At 36.0% G+C, this 7,587-nt stretch overlaps 1 pseudogene; it reads right to left on the reverse strand.

Annotated features, from left to right (window-relative positions):
• The window catches only part of LOC112307492 (leucine-rich repeat-containing protein 57 pseudogene), a 198,302-nt pseudogene extending 194,533 nt beyond the window's left edge, over window positions 1-3,769 (reverse strand).
• Window positions 3,770-7,587: the final 3,818 nt, after the last annotated feature.

The following is a 7,587-nucleotide window of genomic DNA, read 5'->3' on the forward strand; positions in this document are numbered from 1 at the left end:
ACTGGATACATTTTACGGCTTCCACACTCATCTTTGTCCCTTCAAACTCTGGAACTGAAGCTCACAGAAACACAATTACCTCTTTTTGTGAAGTTAGCGGGAAGAGGCATCTGCAGCCAGATCTGCTGTTTTTTACATATGAGCAACAAATTTGTTGAGTTCTGAAACATCTCATGTTAGGATGAAGAAATATCTGACTCCTCATGTAGTTATAGCCTTTGCAGCCTCAAATAAAACAGAAAGAGAGATGCTCATTTAATATCACATTTTATGGGGAAAAGCAAGGTTAATGTATAATTCAAAATTAGGGAATCTCTGGTCCTATATTTGAAGATAACCTAATAACCACCTTGATGGATGTAATATCCACACACCCACGCAAAGAAACAAAAAAGAGATAAAGCTGAAAAGGGAAGCTGGAGACTTACAGAGCATTCTTAAGAGTTGTAATTTGGTCCTATAGACTGAATAGAACCACCATTACATTTTACTGTGAGATTATTTTTAAAAACACATTATATCCCCCATCACACTTATGTAATCACTTCAAACCTTGAGAATGATAAAATTTGCTGTAGGGACATTTCTATTAGTGACTCTATTATAATGTGAGAGAATTGGAGGGTCCCACTGGATTTACATAACTCTGCATTTGGTTCAAAATTATAGAATTTCAGAGTAAAGAAATCATCATAATGTAAAATTTCCATTAATAATACAATGAAAAAATATTTTGTAAAATTCATATGCCACATAAAAATAAGAATACTGCCAATAAGGGCAGCATAGTATCCTCTAAAATTGAAGTCGTGTACTCTAGTGAATGTAAAGTGCAACGTAGAAAAAGCTCCATGAAATAATTCATATAGGTCAATATGAGTGCATTCTTATGAATATTCTTTTGAAGGAACTATCCTTATCAATCAATTGCAAAGCTTAATAAAGCATAAAGGGAGTTGGGAAGTCATATGACTTTATTCTACAAGAACCAGTTGGTAAAGCTGTATAATACTAGCATAGATATAATGATCAAATCCAGACCTATTAATGACAATGCCATGAAAAGTATATAAATATAAAAAGAAAAGGACAAGAACAGAGCCCTGAGGGACACACATTTTACAGCAACTGTTTCTGATGAGCTGCTGCCCAGTGTAGTATTCTGTGTCTGCTGACACAGATTATAACATTTCAAACCAATTTAATGCTGTCTCAGAATTCCAACTCACGTGTCTGGAAGATCTAACAATGTATCACTGTCTACTGTGTCAAAGGTGAGTGATAGATCTAACTTTGAGACTGGGTGTCCACGCTTTCTCACAAACTCCCCCATATCACTGAAGATAAATAGGTAGTCCCTGGTACCTTAATGGGTACCTGGAAATCCATGTTGGAATTTTATCAAATATTAATTATGGATAATTCTGTCTTTAGGGAAAATACCAAATATATTTCCATTTTTTCTAAAAGACATGAAAGATACAATAAAGAAATTATTAAATAAAAAAGAACTAGAAAATCTGAATCAGAACCCAGTAGGCACATAGTGTATAATCCTTAAATGTTGAATAAATATTTGCATACACTTTTATTGAACAGGCAATGAACTAGATGAGCAAAAGCGATGCAAAATAGTATGCTAATAGGTTGCAGTCTTCTCATTTTTATTAAAAATTGTATTCTGCATGTAATTCCTCAATTTTATGTGTGAGAAAGACCAAATAAGATCTTAAAATAAAACAGATAAAAATCAAAATAATAAAATTAAATATAATAACATTTCCCAACACATGCAGAGAATTTCTTATATATTTCTCTGACACTTGTTTTGAATTAACATTTTTAAGAACAAAAACACACACATACACAGAAGGAAATGAAATCTGACAAAATGAGTGATCTAGATGAACAGTATTTGGAATTCATTTTTGTATATGGAATACTACTTTTGTAAGTTTCCTGTAGATTTTAATTTTTTCAGTATTAAAAGATTTTTCTTTAAAAATAAAAGAGGAGGGGGAGGGAGAAGAAGAGGATGAGGGGGCTGGAAGCCATTTGACACCCATGTACAAACTACTGTGGGGATGCGGCCGCCTCTATCAGCTGTCCTCAGAGAATTATCTTAACCTTGACGACCCTACTGACCATTTGTTATGTCTATGTCATCTATGCTTTCCTTCAAATTTGTTGAAAAATAATAAAAATTAAAAATATGAAGAAGATTTTACATTTGTTGTGAGTATAAACCTAAGATCATAAGTTCAGGAGTGTGAATAAAAATCACTTCATTATTTTCCTTCAATCAATAACTTATAATCCCCCATCCTACTGAAATGTGGGTAAGTCAGCTCTATTTATGCTATTGTGGTTCCCTCCAAGATGGTATGCATGCCCGCAGTCATCAGTCAACAGCTACCACCACAAAAACATTCTCTGTTACAGTCCTCATAGTCCCTTTAGATTTGTCATTTCTGCTGTTTCAGTTCTCAGCACCTACTATCCAGTCTGCAGGGAGCTGCCACAAATATCTGCTAATTTTATAACTTATACACCAATTCTTTCTCTCCTAAGTCTGTGGAAATATTTAGCCTGAGAGACATCTCCCTCTTGTTCTCCCCTCAAAGCCTCTGGGACATGCGGCATACTCTCAATGGAATTAGGTTGTAGCCTGAACTCCAATTTCCAGCCACCAGACGCTGTTTGGGTTTATCCTTGCCCTGCCCACAGTCTGAAAACCGCCATCAGGAAGAAACGCTGGGCGACCTTAGGGCTCACCGTCTTTGTTTCTTTTGCATAGTGTTACGGCTCTTATAGTCACTGTCCAATATCTGAAAACAGTTGCCTCGTATGCACTTTTCCTGTTTCCTAGTTGTTTACCTTGGAAGACTAAAGCCAATATTTATTACTTGATCATAGTCTGAAACAGAAGTCCATTCTTTTGTTTTTAACCCTTCTGAATAATGTTAGATTAGGTATGTATAATTTATGTGATAACAAATAGAATTGCTATAAATATTTATATTATATAGGTATGTTTATGTTTCCATTTGTGTGAACATAAAATTTCACCACTTGATTGCTAGGTTATGATAAGACTATAGTAACTTTCTAAAATAAACTTTTGTAAATTTTTTTCATTTCACCACCAGTGTTCATTCTCACCACCAATGGATGAGATTTGCACTTACTCCACATCCTTGTGTTCAGTTATCAGTTGCTACTTTTTATTTATTGTTTCCATTTTGTGAAAAGTGACTTTAATTTGCATTTTGTTAATGGTTGATGATGTTGAATATTTTTCGTGTGCCTATATTCAATTTGCATGTTTTCTTTCATGATGTGTCCTTTAAAATCATTTCAATATATTTTTACGTTGGTGGAACTTTTATTTATTTTTATTTATTTATTTTTTATTAAATGTATTGGGGTTACATTGGTTAATAGTATTGTGTAGGTTTCAAGTGTACATTTCTATATACATGATCTGTATACTGCATTGTGTGCCCACCACCCAAAGTCAAATCATCTGCTGTCACCATATATTTGGTCCCCTTTACCCTGTGCTACCCTCTCACTCCCGCTTCTCTCTGGTAACCACCATACCTTTGTCTGTGTCTATGAGTTTCAGTTTTATATCCCATGTATGAGTGAAATCATATGGTTCTTGTTCTGACTGAATGATTTCAGTTAACATGACAGTCTCAAGGTCCACCCACATTGCTGCAAATAGCAGGATTTCATCTTTTGCTATGGCTGAGTAGTATCCCATTGTATATATGTACCACATCTTCTTTATCCAGTCCTCTAACAAAAGACACTTCAGTTGCTTCTATTCTTGGCCACGATTAATAATGCTGCAATGAACATAGTAGTGCACGTATCTTTGAAAATAAATGTTTTCAAATTTTTCAGGTAGATACCCAGGAGAGGTATTGTTGGGTCATACGGAAATTTATTCTTAACTTTTTGAGGAACTTATATACTGTATTCCATAGTGCCTGTAACAAGTTACATTTCCACCAGCAGTGAATGAGGGTTCCTTTTTCTCACAACCTCTCCAACACATGTTATTAACTGTCTGTTTGATGATAGTCATTCTAACAGGTGTGAGGTGGTGTCTCGTGGTAGTTTTGATTTGCATTTCCCTAATGGCTAGTGAAGTTGAGCATCTTTTTATGTATCTATTGGCCATGTGTATGTCTTCTTGGAAGAAGTGTCTGTTAGTTCTTCTGCCCAATTTTCAATTAAATTATTTGTTTGTTTAGTGTTCAATTTTATTCATTCTTTATGTATTTTGGATATGAAACACATGTTATTGTCATACATGTATTTCTATGTTATAAACCTTACATCATTATTTTTTTAATCTGTCATTATCTTATAAGTGATTTTTAAGATCAGAAATCGATTATTTTGTATATACCTAAGTAATTACCTTTCCTAATACTCTTTATCTTTTTGTAGATTCATAGTTCCATTTGACATCATTTTTTTCTGCCAAATGGACTTTTTTTTAAAACATTTCCTTATTCAAACATGAAGGCAGCTCTGGCTGGGTGGCTCAGTTGGTTGGAGTGTTGTCCTGTACACCAAAGGGTTTGGGGGTTCAATCCCTGGTTATGGGAACATACCTAAATTATGGGTTTGATCCCTGGTCGGTGTGCATATGAAAGGACACCAATCAATATTTATGTTTCTCTCTCACACTGATATTTCTCTCTCTCTCTGTCTCTCTGTCTCTCTCTCTCTCTCTTCCTCTCTCTCTAAAATCAATAAACATATCGTCAGGTGAAAATTACAAAAAAAAAGAAGGCAATATAAAGCCTATTAAAGACATGTATAACTCAAATTCACGACCTCATACTGCTAGCTAATAGAAATATAATTCAGTCCGCTGCTGGGATTATACCCTAAGAATCTTGACTCACCAATCCAAAAGAACTTTTCACCCCAATGTTCATAGCAGCACAATTTACAATAGCCAAGTACTGGAAGCAACCTAAGTGCCCATCAGCAAATGAGTGGATCAAAAAACTATGGTATATTTACACAATGGAATTCTACACAGCAGAGAGAAAGAAGGAGCTTATACCTTTTGCAACAGCATGGATGGAACTGGAGAGCATTATGCTAAGTGAAATAAGTCAGATGGTGAGGAACAAACACCATATGATCTCACCTTCAACCGGAACATAATCAACAGAAGAAAAAAAGCAAACAAAATATAGCCAGAGACATTGAAGTTAAGAACAATCTAACAATAGCCAGGGGGTGAGTGGGGAGGGGACAGTGAGGAGAAGGGATTACCGGAACTACTATAAAGGACACATGGACAAAATCAAGGGGGAGGGTGGAGGTGGGGGATGGAGGTGGGTTCAGCTGGGGTAGGGTGGAGGGATGGGGAGAAAAGGCATACAACTGCAATTGAATAACAATAAAAATTAATAAAAAATAAAAATAAAAAAATTTAAAAAATAAAAAAAGAAACATAATTCAGGGCCCATATGTAATCTAATTTTATAATAACTACATTTAAAATGTGAAAAGAAAGAGATGACACTAATTTTAACAATAAATATTATTTAACCCAATATAATTAAAATATTATTTCTCTATATATATTCATGAAAAAATGATAACATATTTACATTCGTTTGTATGCAAAGTCTTCAATATCTGATGTAAATTTTACAATTATGGAATATCTTAATCTGGCCTAGTAACATTTCTAGTGCTCAAAACCCACATACGGTTAGCAGATATTGTTTTGGATATCACAGGTCTAAACTACTATGACTGACCTGAAACAACCATGGTCACTCTCCTGTGGCTGGGAATAGGAACCCTAGGCAAGGCAGGAAGTGCTTAATGGGTATTTTGTAGGCAACTAAGAATGTATATCACATCAACCTCATATTTCCTCTTCCTATGATTTTTCAGTCCTCAGAAATATAAAAATTACACCATCTTGAATGTGTGATCATTTTGGATTTATGTTGCCTAAGATCTGGTAAGTACGACTACAACTATACGGGGATAGGGAATCAGCTGGACATGCTTTAAATGGTAAAGGCTTGTCATCTATTTTCTTAGTTCTATAATACAAAAAAAAAAAAGAAGAAGAAGAAAAGGCTGAACAAATTATCCAGGCACTGCATGTCCCTAGAAACTGACACAAATCTCTCAGCAAATATGTGCTAAAAAACTAAATTTTCATGGCTCTGACAAAGATCTTCTGCTTCTGACCTAGTTCTTGGTGGCATCCAATTCTCTAAGGAAACTTTCTCCAAGTTCTTCCAAGCAACTAAGTATACATTACTCAAATTCCTCAAGTTCCTTGGTTACCCCTTTGTACTACATGAGCTCAGGTGGTAGGGTAGAGAGGAATAATTTACCTGGATGATATACCACTTGTTAATCTGCAACACTGTATCTACTCTGGAACCTACTTCTTTGGAAAGAGTGAAGGGATGATGTAAAAGCAATGCCCCTGGTAGTCTACCAGATTCTCCAATAAAGATTCCCCTGACAGTCAGACCTATCAAGGCTGTACATTAAAATACCTAAACACCTAAATAACTTACAACAGTGTTATTTAATACAATAACCCATATAAACCAAATCTTCTCACATTAAGCAGATACTTAAGTAACAAAATTTGAGATCTGTATAGAAGCAGATGAAATGGTATATAGAGTTGTTCAACATCCTTCCTCTCCTAATTTTATTTTTAGAAAATAAGAATAGTTCTATATATCTTCCTAAAATTACATGGAAAAATTACTAGATAAATTTCTGTGTACAATGACTTCTTCTTAATTGCCATATTTTTAAGACTCTATAGTATAGTGATTATGATTTGGGCTATAAAATCAGCCTGGACTTCTGGTCAAGATGGCAGCATAGGCAGACATGGTTTGCCTCCTTCCACAACCACATCAAAATTACAACTAAAACATAGAAAAATCATCATTCAGTACCACCAGAAATCCAGTTTAATGGAAGTCTGGTAACTACAAAATTAAAGAAACCACATCCATCCAAACTGGTAGGAGGTGCAGAGACATAGAATGGGCTGGTCCCACATCCACATGTGGTGGATAAATATTTGGGAGATATCACAGTAGCAAGAAGTTCCAGCCCCATACCAGGCACCCCAGCCCAGGGTTCCAGAGCCAGGAAGATAAGTCCCCACAACTTCTGACTGCAAAACCCAGCAGGGATTGAGTCAGTGGATGAAACTGCTAGAATCCCAAGCAGTTCCTCTTAAAGAATCCACACACGCACTCACCTACTCAGACTCACTCCCCCTGAGCTCCAACACGGGGACAGCAGCTTGAAAGGTACCAATGGCATACAGGGAGGAACTGAAGAGTCTGGCATCACAGTGAGCAGAGGCCATTGTCCCTTCTCTGAGCCCTCCTCCCACAGACCTGCAGAGATGGCAAGCTGGTGGCATATCTGAGACTCCATCAACCTGGCTAACACTGTTTGCTCTGCCCTGGAGACTTTACCACACCCAACTTACAGGCCCACCAAGCTGCTTTTCCATGTGCATGTCTGGTCTTGGCCCATGCTTCACAACTT

This window comes from Desmodus rotundus, chromosome 1, assembly GCF_022682495.2.
Source record: "Desmodus rotundus isolate HL8 chromosome 1, HLdesRot8A.1, whole genome shotgun sequence".
In the NCBI taxonomy this organism is placed as follows: domain Eukaryota; kingdom Metazoa; phylum Chordata; class Mammalia; order Chiroptera; family Phyllostomidae; genus Desmodus; species Desmodus rotundus.